The following is a 22,080-nucleotide window of genomic DNA, read 5'->3' as shown; positions in this document are numbered from 1 at the left end:
CACTCAAGCTGAGGAGAACAAGTGTCAACATTTTAAACAGAGACATGCCAAAGAATTTTTGGACATGCTTTAAAACCACCGCAAGTGGTAACCCAATTTTATTTCATCATCACCTTCAAAAATTAATTGATTCAGAATGCTTGGCACATAATTTGTGAATGAGAAATTGAAGGAAAAACATATTTAACAATGTAGAATTTCTATGTGATTTTTGGCTCTGTAGGTAGTTTTGACGGGAGATACTTTGAAACTCAAGTAATTTCCAATGTATATTTTAGTAACTAAAATATAAGGATTTTCTTAAGAAAGCCGTACATGTTTTTATACAAATAAGGACTAGCACTGCAGATTGCCAACATTAGCCAGTTGACATATTTATATTTTAACTAAACATAGATTATTATTTTCTATTTGAAAAGTAAACAATTTTTCAAAGTAACATTAACCTTAACGGTTTCTGATACATGTTATTTACTAAAATAAACTGAAGCATTAGCAGAGTAGAGAAGTCAAGTAGTTAAAGACTGAGTCTTGGTTGTAAATTTGCTAGGGTTTGAATCCAGGCTTCATCACTTGCAAACTATTTGGCCTTGGGGGTAGCTTAATTTCTCTTTATCCTAGTTTACCTGGCTCTATGGGAGCTACACAGAATTTAGTGCTTGGTGTTGTGAGGCTTAAAAGTCTTAGAAGAATGTAAACATATAGCAAGTAATCAATCAATAAATGCAAGCTACTATAATTATTAAGAACGGTAAGTATCCTTAGAGTAAGGCTTTTTAAATTACTTTGATTTTAAGGCAGTGAAATAACATCAAATGCATGATTTTTTCTTATGAAACATAATATCCAGTTAAGACAAAAAAGAAGAAAATAAAATTTCCTCTTGAATTTTCAAGGCCTCTATATTCAATTTTCCAATGCTTCTTTTGATCATCAGAAATCCATTTAAGTGACCTATATTGCAGAGATGGTTTGTTTATTAGGAAGGAAATCATAGGTAATGAATTGGAAAACACACCTCTTATGAATTCTTAATGATTACCTCCATTGCTTCCTTAAATCCTAAGGAGATGAGCATCCCCATAAGACCTATTAGTAAGTGTTCATTACACTTTATAAAAGATATTCCTATGGTGAACTGGGACCAGTACCCTTAGGTTCCCAGGTAAGAAGGAGAGGCCTCTGGAGAGGACATATATTTTACATTATACCGCTGTGATGGTTTTCCCACTTTATTTATATCCACTGCTTTCCTCTCTCTTGTGGGAGAATTAAACAGCAATTATACTCACTGGGGCAATTAGCTCATAATTCACTTCATTTTAAATGAAACATTGACATTAAACAGGACTCTTTAACCATTGTAATAACCATAACTAACATCTATACTGTTCTTGATAAAGTCTTTCTATTCTCTCTGGAATGCTATCTTTATTATTCTTATAATTTCCTTTGGAAGAACGAGCATCAAGTTTTCCATTACCAAGTCACTGTAAGTCCTGTTTTTTTTTTTTTTTAATTTATTTTTTATTGGTGTTCAATTTACTAACATACAGAATAACACCCAGTGCCCGTCACCCATTCACTCCCACCCCCCGCCCTCCTCCCCTTCTACCACCCCTAGTTCGTTTCCCAGAGTTAGCAGTCTTTACGTTCTGTCTCCCCTTCTGATATTTCCCACACATTTCTTCTCCCTTCCCTTATTTTCCCTTTCACTATTATTTATATTCCCCAAATGAATGAGAACATATAATGTTTGTCCTTCTCCGACTGACTTACTTCACTCAGCATAATACCCTACAGTTCCATCCACGTTGAAGCAAATGGTGGGTATTTGTCATTTCTAAGAGCTGAGTAATATTCCATTGTATACATAAACCACATCTTCTTTATCCATTCATCTTTCGTTGGACACCGAGGCTCCTTCCACAGTTTGGCTATCGTGACCATTGCTGCTAGAAACATCAGGGTGCAGGTGTCCCGGCGTTTCACTGCATCTGTATCTTTGGGGTAAATCCCCAACAGTGCAATTGCTGGGTCGTAGGGCAGGTCTATTTTTAACTGTTTGAGGAACCTCCGCACAGTTTTCCAGAGTGGCTGCACCAGTTCACATTCCCACCAACAGTGTAAGAGGGTTCCCTTTTCTCCGCATCCTCTCCAACATTTGTTGTTTCCTGCCTTGTTAATTTTCCCCATTCTCACTGGTGTGAGGTGGTATCTCATTGTGGTTTTGATTTGTATTTCCCTGATGGCAAGTGATGCAGAACATTTTCTCATATGCATGTTGGCCAAGTCCTGTTTTTATCATCCATTTCTCTTCTTCAATGCAGGTGCCTATGGATGACTGATAGAATAAACTCAAAATAGTAGCTTTCTTTTAATCCTAAAATATTTTTTATTGATGAAGTATAAATCTATCTTCCCTCCCCACACAAGTTATGTATTACATTGCTATTAGTGATTTTGTTTTTATTTTTGTGCTAGAAGAATGCATACAGGAAACATATTTAGTGAGGAATAGTCATATTATGGTTCTGGAATATCATAATTTCCTTACCATACTCTTTGTGAAAAAGTGATCTTAGTAGTTATAATGCTTTAGATAGTTGAAGTGGTTAGAAGGGTCAAGAAAATTACTCATCATATAATTGCATATATGTTATTGATTTTTGATTAGCACACAGTTTCTATTTTCTATGTTGCCCTAAGTTTATCACTCTATATTTTTCTTATTACATTAAATTTTATGTGCTAGGAAAATCGATTGAAGAATTTAAAGTCCTAAATTAGATGTCATGAATTCTTTTTTCATTGTTTTTTTTTTTTATTTTAATTTCAGTGTTATATTAGTTTCAGGTGTACAATATAGTGATTCAAAAATTCTATATATTACTTAGTGCTCACTAAGCATGATAAATGATAAATGTCCTCTAAATCCCCATAATTTATCTCACCCATTCCCCCGTACCCACCTACCCTTCGGTAACCATCAGTTCTCTGTAGTTACGTGTCTGTTTTTTGGTCTTTGTTTTTCCTTTGTTTTCCTTTGTTGTTTTTCCTTTGTTTTCCTTTGTTTCTTAAATTCCACGTATGAATGAAATCTTAGGGTATTTGTCTTTGACTTATTTTGCTAGGTCAGTCCATGTTGTTGCAAATGACAAGATTTCATTATTTTTAAGACTGAATATTCCATTGTATATGTAAGTGTGTGTCTGTGTATGTGAACTGTATATCATCTTTATCCATTCATCAGCCAATTGACACTTGAGCTGTTTCCATAATTCCATAATTTGGCTATTGTAAATAATGCTGCAATGAACATAGGGGTGCACATATCCCATTGAATTAGTGTTTCTGTTTTGTTTTGTTTTTTGTTTTTTGTTTTTTGTTTTTGTTTTTTTTTGTTTTTTTTTTTTGGTAAATACACAGTACTGCAATTACTAGATTATAGGGTAGTTCTATTTTTAACTTTCTGAGGATGATCCATACTGTTTTCTACAGTTAGATGCCAATTGATTCTAATAATTTTGGTAGAATTCTGATATTTCTTCATATTATTATTAATCAAACTATTCATATGTTCTGTGGCAATAAAGAGAGCCTAAAATTCAGTCTTATAATGTTATTCTTGATCAATATTTTTCAGTTGTATCTGAGTATCTCTAGTATCTCTAGTTTTTTCAAATATTTTTAAATACTCAACAGTGGAAGTAGCCATCATTCTATACTTTTCACTATAAATAACTATAGTAAAATTTAAAGCACAATCTTTCCCCTCTGATAAATCAGTTTTAATTACTTCTAATTAGATCATCTTTTTGAGATATTTCTTCAAAATAGCTCAGAAAGTAATTCTTACTGTTTTCCCCATAGATAATGAAAGTTTAACCTGCCTGTAATTACTCGATGCATTATATGTCCTACTTTCTGAATAATCATGTTATGTTTGCTTGAAATTATTCACTAGAGTATTTCTAAAAATAACCAAAGAAAATATATTAATTTCCTTCTCATTTTTTCAAAGTCTTAGATCTATGAATTGGACATACTGTCATTAAATTTGAATAAATATAAACTTTTGCTAACTTTGTGTAATTGTCCCTCAAGTCATATACTCTCATATAAAGAACACAATCTTACACATAAGATAATCTTGATCAAGTTCACGTAACTTGTTTGCATTAAATTTCAAACAATAACACAAACATCTGGATTAAAGGTCCAGTTATGTACCATGACAATTTGCTTTGTTTTCAGCTGCCCAACCAAATGCAGACTTCAAATATTTAATAGCTTTCCAAATCTCCTCTAAATTATAAAAACCATATTTTACTAAAGGTATTAATCAGCTCAGTTTTTCCTTCTTAAAGTTTTCACTGTGGTACTCCATGTTATAAAACTCTAAAGTCTGGGTTCTAAAGTTAGGCCCATGTGGAATGAAACAAGAAAGTATTTATTATAATAAAGTGAGAAGTGCAATACACTGGATGTTGATAGATTACAATTATTTCTGTTGAGTGGAGCTGCCCTATTTGTAATAGAGATTATAATGTAGTATGATGAAGAGTCTGTCTTCATTTGTACTTCAACTGCTGACTACTTTCAAATTCCATTTGCTCTATGCCCATCTTGGCCACTTCTGGGAAAGTGAAAGATAACTGAGTGTTTTCTCTTTGTTCTGGAGAGAAATTCAAACCATATAATTCTTGGCCAGGAACCCTCCCCACAGACCTATTCCCTAACCATTTGATCCACCTTGCTCTCAAGCTATTTTTAGACCAGTTTGGGTGTCTTCCCTGCTTTTCGTAGAAAATCTCTAGATATGAGCAATAAAAATGTAATGTAATTCTTAGTGCATGTGTGACATCATCACTTTTAAAATCAAAATCAAATTTTGGGTAGGCTTTGATTCTCTCCTCTGTGGGACAACCACAAGACATGTATCAAGTAAAATGGCTGATTTATCACATTTCTATATCTGTTCCAGGGTCAGAAAAAAATCAATAGACACTCATAGGAATCACAAATTCAGATTTCTGGGGACACTAGGTTGAGTAAATAAGTGAGATAAATTAGAGCAAAATTGGTTGTCTAAGAAATATCTATGAATCTCCACTAAATTCCCATCATTCATGTATGGTCTTTAATGTTAGATTTTATAATTTTCTCTCTTTGATAGAAGCTGACCAAAAGGAAGGAAATATAAGACAAAACACAGTACTATTCACTTGACTTAATTGATATCTACACAACACTCCACTCAACAATAACATAATAAACATTTTAATATGCATGGAATTCTGAGAAAAATAGATCATATGCAAGATTATAAAAAAGTCTCAGAGTGAGTTTTCTGAGCACTAAAAGATTAACTTGAAAAATGACTAAAAGTTATTACAAATATCTATGAACAGTTGAAAAATTAACAAATTTTTGGATATCTCATGGATCGAATAAACCAAAAGCAGAGTTAGAAAATACAATGACAAAACATCATCATTTACATGAAGTAGCTAAAGAAGATAGTCAAGGGAAAGGTATAGATTTAAAGTTTCATGTTAGAAATAAAGAAAAGAATAAACTAAATGATCAATGAATGTATCTTCATAAGCTACAAAGCAACTGACAGTCAATGAAACTAAGCTAATCTATAGCTATAGAGGAACACCTGGGTGGCTCAGCAGTTGAACATCTGCCTTTGGCTCATGTCGTGATCCCAGAGTTCAGGAATCTAGTCCTGCATCGGGTTCCTGCAGGGAGCCTGCTTCTCCCACTGCCTATGTCTCTGTCTTTCTCTGTGTGTTTCTCATGAATAAATAGATAAAATATTTTTTTAAAAATCTATGTCTATAGGTCATTGGAGCAGAAAAAAAAGAGTACAATAAGTAAAAAAAAAATAATAATAAAGTCCAATAAGAAAAAAGTAAGGATTTAACACTCACAAATTTTGGAAATATAAAATTTCCTGAATTTGTTCCCTGTTCCCTGATATCATCTATAAAACCAGCAGATTAATACCCTGCTTTAATTAATTCATAGTTTATGATGAATACCATGTAGATACACTATGCTAAGCTCTTTCATATATTAAAATTATGAAACACTTAGGTTTGATTTTCTTTTTGACATATTTTATATATATTCTTTATATAGAGAGAAAACAATTGAAAACAATTCAAGGTACAGATTATATCTCATCATAAGAAGATACTGTTTTTCAAAAATTGCTACAGTACTTGATCGTGTAGTACTTAGTCATGTATAGTAAATTCAAATGACTGAATCAATTACAGTGTTTAACTCATGTCATGATTAGAGAATTACAGAAAACTACTTCCATAATTTAAAATCAGAATGACAAAACAAACAGTTGCCAATAACATCTTCAGTGTATTGATACTGAATAGGTCTCCATGTGTTGCAATGTAAAAGAAAGGAATTATATAACAGTCACAAAAACAGGGCTTATAAGATCTCTCTATATTGAGCAAATCTACACTGGCTATTAAATAACTCAGTGTAACTCAGAGAAAAACTTAACTGAGGAGGGTAAAGTAAACAGCACAGGTGAGCTCCTGCCTCTGTAAACTTCTCTTAGCTCAGTTCTACTGTCAGTGTCCATCATTAATTGTTAATACAACAATCCTTCTCATTGCCAACAACAACAAAATCCCTTTCCCCGGGGTTGCCTGTTGCATGCTCTAAAGAATGCAAGGTGCTTATGAGACCAGGTGTGCACAACAGGAAGGAGTTAAGATGAAGCCGTCAGAATGATAACAATCGTGCCTTGATGAGTTCTTGTTATTTTAAGACACACCTGCTCCAAGTCAGCAGGATTTCTGAGGAAAATCAGAAATGTGTTGGATGTGTCCCAAGGCACATAAAAGATTGAATTCAATTCTGTCTAGCTGATGTTTAGAAATTTACAGCAGTGCTGACTGGGCTAAATGGCTTTCTTGCAAAATTCCAGAAGACACAGTGTTGTATTTGTCAGAGAAAATTACATAGCAGATCCCTTGTGAAAATGTATAACCTCCTCGCTCACCTTTCCTTCCTCCTTCCTGAGTAGGTGTGCAGACCTGACCAAAGGAGAAATGTGATAGGAAGATATGCCATTATTTATAGAAAAAGATCGGTGTCTCCTCACCATATCAGGGTTAATTGATGATTCCCACAGTGATCTGTACTGTAGAGATTAATCTAATTATACCAGTGCAATTATAAAATCTGTGTATTTGTATGTACATATATATATATATATTTATATGTACTTACACACACAAAAAAATCACTGGATGAGTGAGTTAGATATACAGGCACACCTTAACTTACTGTGCTTTTACTTTATTTACTGTGCAGATATTGTGTTTTTTACAAATTGCAGGTTTGTGGCAATCCTGAATCCAGGCACAAATGGCACAGCCTACCAGTGCCATTTTTCCAAAAGCATTTTCTCACTTTGTGTCTCTGTTTCACATTTTGGTAATCCTCGCAATTTTTCAAACTTTTCATTATTATTATATTTGTTAAAGTGATCTGTGATTACAACTTGCTGAAAGTTCAGATGGTTAGCATTTTTTAGGACTTAAATTATTTTTAATTAAGTTATATACACTGTTCTTTTGGACAAAATGCTATTGTACACTTAATGGACTGCAGTATCATGTAAACATAACTTCTAGATGCACTAGGAAACCAAAACATCTGTTTGATTCACTTTATTATGATATTTGCTTTATTTCAGTGATCTGAAACTGAACTGGATCAGTTCATATCTCTTAGGTATGCCTGTGCATAAATTAAATATTAAATATATAATAGTTATTGTCACATTGTTCTTTGTACTTCCTTTTACTCAATTTTGCCAAAAGAAAGCCCACTAATTTTATAATGAGAAAAAAAGGCAGTAAAGGTTTATTTGTACCTGTTGGGGAAGTGTAGTATGAAAAAATAGAAATTAAAACAGTTCAAATTCATTTGGGAAATTCAAACACCATAATTCATTGCCCACTGCAATTTACAAAAATTTAAATATGTGTTATGATATCCCATATTATGAATTACAATGTTTATGGGGAAATAGTGAAAACATGATAATCATATGTCAGAGGCAACTATAAAATGGGATTTTATCTAATCTCCTGACAGAAATATGTATGCATATCGTGTTATTCCAAACAATGTTACAATGCTATTTTAGAAAATATATTTAATTCAAGATGAAATACATTAAGAGATGATATCAAATAGAAAAAAGAAAAAGTTTGAGAAAAGATAAAACTCAATACAATAAAATGTGTATCTTTAGTTCCTATTTTTCTTGGTGTGAAGTGAAAATTCACACTGATATTTCCAACAAAGGAAATGGAACCGATTACATATTATAAAATGGTTATAAAATTAAAATAACAACAACCCAACAAAGTGGGGTTGTGACCTAAAGAGAAATTCTACTTCCAGGGCTCTGAGGAAACAAGCACTCCCGCTTGGGCACACATTCTTTTTTTTTTTTTTTTTTTGGGGCACACATTCTAAATCAATTATTCGGCATGATAAACACTATATGAAAATATACTGATGATAAATACAAAATGAAGGTGTTTAGAGATATTTCTTATGTTACTTAAAATAGATTTATAGAGAAAAACTCAGCATATACTTTAGTTTCAGCAACTTCATGGGCAAAGGGCAGGGAATAAGAGATTAGAAACCACAGATTTTTGGTGTTTTGTTGTTGCTTTTGTTTTCAAATTTTAAAATAGAAATTGTAAAAAATAAAATAAAACAGAAATTATAGTAAGATCTACTTATTAAGGTAGTTCTAAAAATTAAATGAGATAATAAGCTTAGATCAGAATCTGGCAAACTACACAGCACAATATACTGATGATTGTTATTATATATAAAAAATGATGAATTATCCTTCCTTTAGAAAACCATCTGAAAACATTATTTCTTTCAATGATTCTTTCAACATGTCTTGTTTGGCACTATGTTCAGAGGGATACTCATGGAATGAGTACATTAAGTATACCAATACCATATGATTACTAACTATATAACAATAGGCTTTACCAAGAAGGCACCTACAGTATGATCAGACTTAAATCTGATTAAAAAAAAAATAGAGGCCCAATGGACCATGAACATGAATAGAAAGCCACCTTTTGTCTACAGATGGTGATGGAAAACCCACTGGCAGGAACTAGTATAAAAAAAAAAAAAAAGCGTCTGTGTCAGAAAACAACACATATGAATGGACATCTAGTCCCTGTTATTCTATGACAGAAAACAGTCACATTGCTTAAGCTCAGAAAAAAAAAAATAGATACTAAATAATTAAACTAAAAATAGTATATATTATTATAATTCACCACATATCTATATTTGATCTGTGATACTTCCTGAATTATCCTTCACACACCAAAACTCTAAAAATGATCATGAAAAAAAATTAATCTTCAGATCCTCAAGCACATATAAAAACTAAAAAAATAATAAAAATAAAAATAAAAATAAAAATAAAAATAAAAGAGAGAGAGAAAGAGAGAGAGAGAGAGAGAGGCACCTGGGTGGCTCAATTGGTTAAAGATCTGCCTTCAGCTAAGGTCATGATCCCAGGTCCTGGTACAGAGCCTTGCATTTGGGTCCCTGCTCAGTTCTGTTTTTTCCCTCCCTCTCTCCGCCCTACCTCCCCCAGGCCCCACTTATGCACTCTCTCTCTCTCTCCCTCAAATAAATCAACAATATATTTTTGAAAAAATTAAAGAAATATGTTTACTGATAAAAAATAATAAAGAGTAGAATGAAAAACATGGTCTACAGACTCGAATGGTTGATGGAGAAAGTGTTACAATGTGTATGTGAGCAAAGAAAAATTAAACTTTAATAATACTTTGAATCTTGCTGATACCATGATTGTTGGTACTTGTGAGTTAGCCTAAGAGAAGAGCAAAGAGTGAGTAGGATGCTCTCAGTTTTCTTTTTCCTTTTAGTACATTGAGATTTGTGGATATTTCTAATTTAAACCAAAACATGCCACCACCTCCAACAAAAAAGTACTGTGGACAAGAGACATGGAAAAAAATCATTCCAAAGAACTTTGAGTTCAAACATAATTCTAGTTATATGCACATAAATAATAAATAGGGAAAAACAGAGTTGATGCTTTTTATACATCTACTGAATACAAGGTAAAGTACAATCTAGTCAGTTCCAAAGAAATGGGCTAAAAATTTCAAAAACTAAGAAGTCTCTTAGACAAAAAGTCTCTTGTAATATGATAAAATGTAACTTTTTCTAAGTATACTATTTTGAAAAATTTACTAATTTCAGTATGAGTTCTTTAAAGTATTATTTTTAATCAATTTCAACAGAAAGTTCTGCTATGTATGTTTAATATTATAGTTCGCACATAGGATAAAAAACATAATTTTTATATAAATAAATATCCACTGAAACAATATTTCACTGATATGGATGTATAATTACATCATTGTAAGAGCACTGGTGCACCTGCTGGAGTGAGTAATTAGCCCTGCATGGAGGCCAATGTCATGGAGGAGGATGGTTTACAACCTGGGACATGAAGGACTAAGAGGGTGGCACTGGTTCAAGGTGAGCTCTCTGACTAGAACATGCTGTGCAGAGGCAAAGAACTACATTGTGGATGTAGAAATATTTAGGCAGGCATGGCATAACAGATTGCATGAATATGTATCTTTTCATTTAAAAATCACATATATATTGTCCTATTGTTATGTTCATTTGTCATCCTCTCCTCAAAAGCTGCTCAAATAGAACAATTAAGATGGAATCAAAAACTTTTTCTTTTTTTTTTTAAGACAGGGAGGGAATAGTGGGAGAGGCAGAGGGTGGGAAAGAGAGAATCTTAAGTAGTCTCCAAGCCCAGCACTGAGCCCAATGCAAGACTCGATCTCACAACCTTGAGATCATGACCTGAGCCAAAATCAAGAGCTGAACATTTAACTGAATGCCACCCAGATGCCGCAGACTCAAAAACTTTAAAGGTAGAAGAGTTCAAATGTTTATCGAAGAGAATGGTTTTCAAACATGTGGGCTTTGTCTTTTTCTTAAAAGCTTTATGGAAATATTCACACACAATACAATTCATATATTTATTTATTTATTTATTTATTTATTTATTTATTTATTTATTTATTTAAGATTTTATTTATTTATTCATAGAGACAGAGAGAGAGAGGCAGAGACACAGGCAGAGGGAGAAGCAGGCTCCATGCACCGGGAGCCTGATGTGGGATTCGATCCCAGGTCTCCAGGATCGCGCCCTGGGCCAAAGGCAGGCGCCAAACCACTGCGCCACCCAGGGATCCCCAATTCATATATTTAAAGTGTACAAATTAATTATGGTTTTCAGTATTTTCCCAGACATGGGCAATCAACACCACAGTCAATTGTAAAACATCTCATCACTGATTGTTTTCTGAACAAATATTTCTTTGGAAAAAGTGAAGCCCATCTTGTGAATGGCTAAGAAGGACTTTCGGTTCCTGTTTTCAAGTAAAGAGCCTGGAAGTCACCACTCTGTCCAGACAAATGAAGGCTGAACCGACTGAAAAATCAACAATGCTTCCAGGTTTGTAAGAGATGGTAGTTTGAACTGCTAGCTTCAAGGCTGGAGAGCTTGACAAGTGAAGGCAGAAAAACTTAACTGACCTGAGAAACTCAAGAGCAGAAACAGCCTAGGGACCCAGGGCTAACCTCAGGTGTAACAGACTAATTGCTGGGAGCTTCGAGTGGACAATTCTTCAGCATTACAACCTTCAGGGGGACCTGGGAAAAAAAGATTCTCACAATATTGTGAAACACTTGTGAAGTTCACTGTGCTGAGGTCCAGGCTCACTAAATGCCTAAGACCTAATCACAGAAACACAGAACGCTTTAGTCTACCACCACCTCACACCATTTTACCAAAGCCCTAGCCACAAGATTTCCTTTTACCCGGTACATCATGCCTGGCCATCAAGAAAAAAATTACAAGGCACAAAAACACAATTTGAAGTGACAGAAATTATCAAAACCAGACATGGCAGGGATATTGGAATAATCAGACCAAGATTTTAAAACAACCATTGCTTAATATGCTAGGGGCCCTAATGGATGTAGTGATTGCATGCAAGAACAGGTGGAAACAGATGGAAATCCTAAAAAAGAACCAAAAAGAAATGCTAGAGATGAAAAACACGGTAACAGAAATGAAAAGTCTTTTTGATAAGCTTAGAGTAGACTGGACATGGGTGAGGTAAAATTTCTGAGCTAGAGTATATATCAATAGAATCCTCAAAAAAAACAAAAACAAAACAATACATCCAAGGATTATGAGACAAGTACAAAAGTTATACATATGTGTAATGGGAATACCAGGAGAAGAAAGAGAGAAAGGAACAGAAGATATATTTGAACAATAATAACTGAAATCCCTGCAAATTAATCTCAGACACCACAGCACAAACTTGGGAAGCTCAGAGAACACTAAGCAGGATAATGCTAAAAAAAAATTAGATGTGTAAGAGGTTATGCTTTAATTTGAGACAGTGTAGAGCATCCAAATGAGCTCAGCCTCCTTCGTCTACATTCCCTTCCTGTAGCGGCTCAGTTGAGCTGTGAGAAATCCTGAAAGTAGCTCCAAAGTTCAGTTTAAAAAATAATTTATACATTGCCAATTCTTCCTTTTACAGTTCAGAAAGCTGGAAGCCATATCTGTTATATCATATGACTAAATTCTCCAAATTAACTAGAGAACTGGGACTAGACACACAAGTCTTCCCTTAGATGAACTCACGTTACATCACTGTGTACTGAAGATGCCATGTCTTAACTAATGGCCAAATAGATACGGTATTACTAATATGATCACGTTATTCCACAATTAAATATTCTTTTTTTGTACACAATTAAATATTCTTAGTAAAATAGCAAGAGCCTGCGGAATAGATCAAGGTACCATTTCATAACTATGGATTAGTTTTAAGTACTAAGTAAAATTTCATAACATTTCTCAAATTGTTGAGTTTACAATTTCTAACTTCATCAAGGTAGCATTTGACATTAAATGTGTTTCTACCTTAATGCATTTAAATAACTTTGGTAATTTTATTTTTAATCAATTTAACTAAAGGATTGACCAAATCCTTCAGAATAGGGGTATGTATGTATAAATCATTTGTTAAACAGAGGACAGAGTTTGATCTTGCTAATTTTTTTTCCTTATACACACTTGCAGGAACTAATTATTTTCAACATGTCCCCTGCAGAATAGATATTTGATAGTGAAGACCTGGCACAGTTTGCTTCTCACTGCTTCATTTGAAAACTCTCCCATGCAAATGAGACAGTTAGGCTGAAGAATAGCATAATCATTAGGGCACAAGAATCCATATGTGAGATAATCCTCATTATATTTCTTAAGTGACCAAAAAAAAAAGAAAAAGATTTTTTAGTATGATAACACATCGTGACTCTGATAGCCTTCCAGATTAAATCAAATGTTGTTCATTATGGCAAGAAAATAAATATCCTTAAAAAGAAAAATATTTATGTGTGAAATACATAGGAGAAATTGAGGCCTTAATGGTTTCTGAAAATTGCTTTTCAAAATGTATTTTTAAGTAGTTTTCAAACTTAGAAACTTTTTCAAGCAAATGACGTTAGAAAATTTAAATAGCAAAAAATGTAATTGGATAAAATTATAATATTACTTTAAAATTTAATTTTATAAGTGAGGCTTAAAATTCATCCATAATATCATTTATATTCCCATATGGTCAAAATATTTGTTATATTCTTATCGAAACCTATAAATGTCTAAATTCTCTATAATCTTTAAATTAACATAATAGTACCCCATTATTATTTGTTTTTAGAAATTGGCAATTCTAATTTGTAAAATTAAATCATTGTCATTATGAAATTTCATGGAGAATCATACTTTGTTATGATCAAAATACAATAATCATTCATATAAAAGCTGTGAAAAATAAAATTAAGGAAATCAGTTATATTTATATTTTGTGCTACATGATACTAGTTAAAAGTTATACTAACAAAATTAATTAAGAAAATAAGCATACATTCCATGTATATTTCTGGATATATTGTACAAAAATAAAAGCTAATTAAGTGAACAGAAAATCCTATTTTACATATGGGGACAAAACAAAGAAATTAACTTATGGAAACAACTCAATCGAAGTGATCTGACTACATGAGATGATTCAACATGAAAAGCAGTTTCTTACTGCGTTGTGTAGCCACTACAGAGACTTTTCTGCTGTTGGTACAATGAATAAATACTAAGCACAAAAATAAGAATAATTTCAGAAAGTTCACATGATATGTACAAATCACTCTCACATATAATTCCAAGTACTGTAGATAAATATTCGCTGTTAAAAATATTTAATTATCTTAAAGAGAATAAAATTGAATGCACAGTAATATCTTGCTGCATATCTGAAATACATTTGCAAATAAAATATAGACGTGCTGTTGAAAATAACTGGCTTTAAAATATCAATTTCCTTCCCTTGTTTCCCTTTCACAATGAATTGAAAACCTCAAATAGTAAACCCCCAATAGTAAAACATATTTAAGATATCTAATACTTTCTGAGGTTCTATTTTATGCTAACCACCATTCTGTAAGGTCTGTATATTCAATCTCATTTTAATTATCATAATATAGGTCAGGGGTTAACAAAATGCTGCCTGGGGGCCAATCTGGTCGGCCAAATGTTTTTGTAAATAGAGTTCTTTGGACCTTCACCTTGTCCATTAAATTGTATTGTGTACAACTACTTTCATGCTGTGATGGTAGAGTTGAGTAGTTGCAACTCATCAATGATTAGCTGAACCTAAAATATCTATTACCTGGTGCTTTACAAAAAAAAAAAAAAAAAAATCTGGCAGCCACTAATGTAGTTAATATGATTCTAATATTTAATGAAGCTTAATATGAGGATGAAGGACACGCATGGTAAACGTTGGACTGAGGAATTCCAACTTTGATTGACTTTAGTTCATTGTTTCTTAAATTACACAACAAAGTTCAGCAAGTCAACTACACAAGGATAGGATAATACAGATTTTTTTATCAGCTATTCATACATAAATGTCCTGGGATTTTATTGGACTGAAGAAGCTCAAAAAAAAAAAAAAAACTTGTATAACCATATGCTGAGTTTATAGAGTAATGGAACACAGCCCACAGATATATATTCCACCACTTTTCAGGAAGTTATACCATCATCTTTTTTTTTTTTTTATACCATCATCTTTAATTGTCAGTAGCTCGTTCATTTTTATTCCTTCCCTCCAGTTAGGAATGTCCCTTTTTTCAATTTAAAGCTGTTTCATGGACTCTACTTTGTTTTTTCTTTCTTTTTTTCTTTTTCTTTTTTTTTAATGGACTCTACTTTGGATCACGTATTTCCTGACATTCCACTCCCAAGTCCTCCCTCTGTTTATTAGTCTCTCTCTTCACAGACAACTTTCTTGAAAAAAAAATAGAGTAATTGAAGGCATTTTTTTTATTCAAAAAAATCATCTCCCTCATTCAATCCACTGAAATAGTTGTGGTCAAGGTCCATAAAAATATTCCTGCAACTGAGATCATTAGATACTTTAAAACCCTTATATGATTTGACTCCATATTTTACACTATTGGACACCTCACTGATACTGAAATAAGGCATACCTTTGTTCTGTGAGGTCTTCCTCCTTTTCAGGCATGCTGCTCTTGTTCTCTTCTGAGACGAGCTTTTTCTCTGTTCATGAGACAAATGTTAGTGTTTAGTTGAAAGTCTTTGCTTTCCCAAGAAGCAAATTCTCAGGATATGGCACCCATCCCTATAAAATGCCTTCATTATAATCTTTGTATGCACACCATTGTTCTTTTATTCATTATTAAATGAGAACAGCTATTGGCTGTCCATCAAGTCACTTTATGGATCCATAGTGGTATTTAAAATAAAAAGCATAATATTATAATTTAAGATGAACTGGTACACAGAAATACAATCTAATTGGAATTAATTTAGGCAATCAATTACAACTGTTAATGCTGCCAACAGACTCAAATTAGTGCCAACATTGATTGTGGTTCTTTTCTGACAATTGTTTTATGGGTATTACATGGAATGAATAATAACATTGAGCTCAAAGGACGCCTGCTGTTTTCCTCCTTCAAATCGGACTTACCATTGCTTACTGTAAATCTCTGCATCCATTCCTCTTCTAGCTTATTACAGCATTGATTCAAAATCTTTGTTTTTTGGAGCACCTGGATGACTCAATCAGTTAAGTTCTGACTCTTGATTTTGGTTCAGATCATGATCTTGGGGATTGAGCCGGTTCCGTGCTTATCTCAGAGTCTGTTTGGGATTCTCCATCCCTCCTCCTTGTCTGCTTCTCTCCCTGCTCACTCTCTTAATCTCTCTCTCTCTCTAAAATAAAATAAAGAAAATCTTTAAAAAAAAAACACAATAAAATCCTTGTTTTTCCTTAGTTGCATCTTATATAACAATTTACCAAATGTTTGCTGATATCTAGGTAAAAGACTCCTACTGCCTTTGCCTCATTTACTTCACTACTCACTGCAAACACTTGATCAGATCTCTCAGGCCCTATCCTTCTATCTCATACAATGTTAGTAAACCACACTTAATGCTCCTCTCTTGAAAATTTGCATGCTTGTGTATTGTAATTGAAATGTTTACTAATTATATTAATTGCCAGGAGGATTTTTTTTTCTTTTTTTAAAAATATGGGCAATTTAACATAAATCATTTTTTTTCTATTCAGGTTCTTAGAGGGATGACTGAAATAGTATGCTTCAGAATTTTGCATTCCTTTTGCCTCTTTTCCTCCCTGGTATCACTGTGAGGACTGCTGACCCCTTTGTTTCTGAAACTCTGTCTTACATAGGCCTTTTCCATACCATTTTTTCCTGCTTTTCCTCCCACTTCTCTGACCATTTTCTCTTTTTCTTCCTTGTTGGTTTCTATCTCCAACAGTTATTTGATCACTGGCATTCATACTCAACCCATTCTTCTATAATATATATTTTCACTGGGAGATCTCATTTATTCTTGTCACAAACCCCGTTCTCTTACTTGAAACTCTGTTGTGCACATGTCTGATAGATTTTACTAACTTGTCTTTCCTTAGGAATGTTAAATTCAACATTTCTGTAATTGGCCTCATTTTTCACTCTACAATAAGCTGTTCTTTCATTCCCTCTTCATTTAACGTTACTATCTTCTACCTTGTTTCTCAGTTCAGAAAATTGAGTCATATTAAACCTTTCCTTCCTTCTTTCCAAATGCAATTAATCACATCCTACTGATCTTTATCTTGTAAAAGTTTCTACATTCGGCTTCTTTTTCTTGGAGGGTCTCATATTATTGTACTAGGATTATGCCAAGATTCTCCTCTGTATTCTTTCTTGCTATGACGGGCCCTCTGAAAGCCATCTGCACACTGCAGCTAGGCCAATTCATTTCATGTCAACTGTTAAAATCTGTCAATTGTTTTCCATCCTGTAGGGTGAACTTTAAGCTTCTTAGCTTTGAGAATCAAGTCCTACATATTGTGACCTAAGTATACAAATTCACTCTCTATCAGGAAATCTCATTTCTGGCATTTTTAATCAGTTACATTTCCTTTAAATATTTACCAATGCTGATCTTTTTGTCTGGAAACCATTTTCTTGTTAATCTGAACTACTTTTTATTGAATTTCAAAGATCAGCTTGGGCTTCCTCCTTGATCCAGGCAATATATCTCCTAGTCTCTAGTCTCATGGCATTCTCTATACACAACCCTACCTCAGTTGTCACTGTATGTTGAAATTAACCATTTCAATGAAACTCCTACCATTAGTCCCTGAGTTAATTAAATAAGGCTTTAATGCCTTTTGTATCTTTTTGTAACTAGTATGTGGCATAGCATTTGGCTCATGGCAGGTTTTAGTAGAATTTGCCTGAAGTAAGATCCTTTCTAGATAATTTTTTTCAGGTGTTACCTTCCTTTAACTTGAAAATATTTCAGACCTTTGACTACTTCTTCTCTTTAAAAAGATACAAACATCCATTGCCTGATTTTATCCTATAATGCTGCAAACTTATTAATAATTTTCATACCTCAAATTCCTCTACTCATGTTTTAAGTGTTTGATAGTTATTTAGGTACTTATGCTTTCTTTACTCTCAACTCATTCCCTTATTTATAGATGACTACACTTAATTCTATGAATTACTTTGGTACCACTGCATTGACAACGTCCATGCTAATAACCTTGATTTCAGACCTTCATCTCCCATTGCCAAATAACATTTTCATTTGGTCTAATTGACATGTTAAACTCAATATATGCACATTTGAACTTATATTATCTCCAAAATGTGATTCATTTCTAGTGGTTGACATTCCTGTGATAAAAGTTTTCCCACGTAGCTGCTGAAGCCAGAATCTGGAATTTATACTCTATATCCCTTTTCTGTCAACACTCACCCTCAAAAAATAAATTGCCCAGATTTACTGATCCTTTTTCTTAAACACATCTTACACCTAATCATTTTTCTTCACTTCAGTTATGTTCCCTAAACTAAATCATGGTCATCTTTTGTGTAACAATGTGGAATCCTCATAATTAGTACATGTCTATGCTGGCTGCTCTTCATGCATTCAGACTATAGTCGGAAAGATTGTTTTTTTTTTTAAAGCATAAAAGTAATTTCATCTCAAGAATGCCTACATGTAAATCTCTGGATCCTGTGTATATTATTTTTCATCACAAAGGGGAATTAAGGTTGCAAATGGAATTAAGGCTGCCAATCAACTGAGTTTAAAATGGAATTAAGGCAGCTAATCAACTGAGTTTAAAATAGAGAGATTATTCTGGATTGTATGGGTAATCCTATTATAATCACAATGATCCTAAAAGGCAGAAAGAATAATCAAAAAGGAGAATCAAAGAGATGACAACATGAAAAAGAATAGGCCTGACGTTGCCATTTGGAAGATGAAGGAATGGGACCATAAGCCAAGGAAAGCACTCAGTCTCTAGAAGCTGGAAAAGACAAAGAAATGGATTATATCCTGGAATCTCTGAAGAGGGATGTAGCCCTGATGACACCTCAATTTTTAGTCCAGTGGGACCTATGTGACTACAGATCCAAAAGTATTACTTTAACCCCTAAGTTGGTGGCAATTTGTCAGAGCAGCAATAAAAAACTAATATAGCACCTCAGAGCCAAATTGATCCTCCATCATGTCTTCCTCACATTGTGTCTTCTGTTCATATTTCATATCTTTCCAACTGCTGATTAGCTATCATTTGCTGAACAAAATCTTCTCTGATCCAGATCTTTATCCTGTAGACTCTCAACTCCTAGTCTAAGTTGTCTAACACTTTAGCTGGCTAGCATTAATCACAATCTAAATTAAATGATTTATTATGTAATTCTATATTAAATCTCAGTCTCTTTTTTTATATATTCTGATTTTCAGATGTTAATGGTTTTGTGCCTTTTTTTTAATTACAAAAATTTTTAAAGAACTCTCTATGATTAATGTGGGGCTTGGCATCACAACCCCCAGATCAAGAGTCACGTGTTCCACAACTGAACCAGCCAGGCACCCCAAAGTTGCTGCCCCCTTAATGAGATTGTGAGTCCAGGAGGGCAGATACCACTCCATATTCAACTTTTTAATCTCCAAACCCAGGACAGTATGTTGCACTTAAGTAGATTTTTGTTTAATGGATATTTGTTAAAGAGGAAATAACTGAGTGAATAAAGACTTTTACTGACTGTCTTCTGTGTACCATCAGTGTAAAACTTTTGCTATGCATTATTTTTTGACTTCTCACAACATCTCAATAATATAACTATTCTGTCTACTTTACAAGCAAGAAAATTAAAGCCTGGGGTAGCTAGACATTTCCTTAAAGGCCATAGGATTAACAATGGCATAGCCATAAAACAAAACCAAATCTTTGTGTTTTCATTTCCTACGTTCTTTTTAATTATGCACGATGATCTTTTGAGGGATGCTACTATGGCCATCAGCAAATATCAGGTCAACTATCCTGCTGGAATACTGCTAGTATCTGAAGGCATCTAGAAATATTAAGAGAGCCTGAAATGAAATTCTTTTATCTATCATTTTATATCTAGCACATAGTATATTGTAAAACATAAGTAACCTCTTAGTGAATACAATTTGATTTTTAAAAAGAATGAATGAAATAATTGAATAAGTAAACAAACATTCTAGCCAATTGTATTTGGAAAGAATGCCAAGATAGAGAAATTTTGAAATAAATTAAAATCTTAGCAGATAAATTTTTCAATTATAGCTTTTTCTGAAGTTAGTTCCAATAACTTCTCTCTCCTCCCTAGTAGTATCTTTATGTTTTGGAGGTAGGTAGAAAAAATAAGATCCTTCTGGGTGAGGATACTATATTTCTATTATTTTCCTAGACAATAATGAAAGTAATCTTAGTGCAAAGAGTCTAAGTTAATGTAACTCTACTTATTTTAAACCTTATGGAAAAGAAAAATGGAAAAAAGAGAGATACTTAGCATACAAAGTAAAATATCAAAAAAGAATAATGAATCAAAAATAGAGATAGGAGGGAAAACAACAATGTATAGTCTCAGATTAAAACAAACTTACCATTAGATGATGAGGTTCATTTCCCTTAAGATTCCCAGGACACATGCAGGGTCCTCACCATGCCCTACTGCTCTAGTGATTTTATGTTTGTAGCAATGTGGCAAAGTTCATCTTGATTTCCTGATTCAGCTGAAATCCTTTGTGATTCCGTGGTAGCTTGAAGCCATTAAGAAGTTATAATTATTTGGAGACAATAATATCCTTTATTAAATTTTTTGAGAGTTAATCAAAATGTGTAGCTTACAAGTTATACAAGTGCACATGTAGCTGTTACGTAATTTGCACTATTTTTTCCTTACTTCTTAAAGGAAATGTCAAGGCACTATAGCATAGAAGGCTATAATATGGGTTCATAACTAGACAGTAATTGAAAATAAATCCCACTTCAAAACCTTACTACCTCAGTTTTCTTATCGGTTGAATGTGGATAATAATAGTAATAATAATAATAATGATGATGATGATGATAATAAACCACTGCACAGAATTGTTTTGGGAGTAATGAGATAAGGTACATGAGATTCTGTGTACAATGCCTGGTATATTTTAAGACCCAGATGTATTGAATATGAACCATCATTATTACATCATAATGTTAATCATAATATTTTCATTACTAAGTATAGAACATTCTAAAAAAGATTCAATAAAATTACTTAATGGTTTGCTTAGTGATCAAACACTAAAACTCCCTTATAGAGCTTCAATTTGCACTGTCCCAGACAAAGACTATAATCTTTTTATAGATTCTCAGTATTAGACTAGACACATGGCTGTGACCTCTCTCAAACATATATTATCAGTATCCCTTCAAATAGCCATTTTATGTTTTCTTATTTATGATATAAAGGTTTACTTTCCTATACCTTGCTGAATGACATCGTGTCTCATCTTCCCTATCTGAAATTCCTGAGGTGCTACCTCCACTGCTGATCAAAAATAAATCTTAGAAGGGATTTTGGGTTTACTTAAGTACTGAAGAAGAAGAAGAAGAAGAAGAAGAAGAAGAAGAAGAAGAAGAAGAAGAAGAAGGAGGAGGAGGAGGAGGAGAAGGAGAAGAAGAAGCCGCCTGTTATTTTGATGTCTTAAAGAACTGGGATGGGATAGTTCCTAGCCAGTAAGCACCCTCTTCATTTCCTGTAAAATGGTGCTTAAAAATAAAATTTGAAAAATTGTCTTTGTAAATTTTGAATTTGTACCCTTTTATCACCTGTAACCAAATCTTCTCTTTATAAACAATAATATATTCTGAAATAAGAAGTTAAATAGTAAAGTCAATATTCTTGAAGAAAATATAGCACAAAGAGTTAATATTTCAAAGATCTGTTCCAATCATAGAGCCACTCCATCCCATTCTTTTG

The sequence above is a fragment of the Canis lupus genome, chromosome 2 (assembly GCF_048164855.1).
Source record: "Canis lupus baileyi chromosome 2, mCanLup2.hap1, whole genome shotgun sequence".
NCBI lineage: Eukaryota > Metazoa > Chordata > Mammalia > Carnivora > Canidae > Canis > Canis lupus.
Note: the sequence above shows the minus strand (reverse complement) of the source record.